This window comes from Octopus bimaculoides, chromosome 23 (assembly GCF_046866305.1).
Source record: "Octopus bimaculoides isolate indiv1 chromosome 23, ASM4686630v1, whole genome shotgun sequence".
Lineage (NCBI taxonomy): Eukaryota > Metazoa > Mollusca > Cephalopoda > Octopoda > Octopodidae > Octopus > Octopus bimaculoides.
The window spans coordinates 6,339,284-6,340,254 of NC_142950.1; positions in this window are offsets into that span (position 1 = coordinate 6,339,284).

Genomic DNA, 971 nt, shown 5'->3' on the forward strand with positions numbered 1-971 from the left:
TTGTCACCTGCCGACCAAGGTATGTCGGCACAAGCATCAAGTTTTCAGTTTTTAATGTGGTGGTTGAATGCTGTCTTGCATCTTCTTCTGTTGGGAAGCGGACTTCTACTGTACCAAACCGCTTCCCTTTAGTAACAAAAGTTTTTTGCCCCATATGGGCTTCAGTGCTATTTCCAACTGTTGTGGAGTAGCATTTTCCATTTTATGGTATTTTGTGTTGAAAATTTTGTATGTAATTGTACGTCTGTTGGTTTCTGTAATAAGTGCTTGTGGAGTGTTAAGGAAGACATTATTTCTGTCTTTCCTTAACAACTCCTTTGCATCTTTTATTTCCTCCATTGTAACTTTGATCTCTTCTAAGCTTTGCTTAGCTGTGGAAGCAAAACCGTTACAATGGGTTTTGTTGTTGGTCTTGCTGGTGTTGTCCTCTTTAGTATTCATATTTTTCTTTTTCTCTTCCTCCTTCTCTGGTGTAGGAGCAATAGTGGTGGTAAGAGCAGGGAAATGTATATCCGAAAGGCGGTTTAATTCATCTGATTCAGTAGCACTGCACATGGTGGAACACTCTTCGAAATTTACTTCTTTGCCTTTTAAGGCGTTAGATGGGCGTGTTGACGTGCGACTTGTTTTGTCATTTGTCTCCAGAGGGTGTGGTGCACAAAGAAGGGAACAGCTCACCACTCTCTTCAAAAATATTTTTTTCAAAACTATGAAGTATCAAATCAAAAGTTTAAAGTTTTGAAACGAAAATTTCGCCCCTAAAAGGGGAAAATTCCGCCTAACTGACTAACTCTGCAAGAACCCAGTTGGCTTGGCTACATAAATATTAAAAGTTTGAACAAATTGTTCAATGAAATTGGCCAACAATTTACAGAGCTTCAGGAGACACGTCTGTCCGCTTGCAAAACAATAATAATAATAATAATAAAAATAATAATTGTAATAATAATAATAATAATAATAACAAGGGC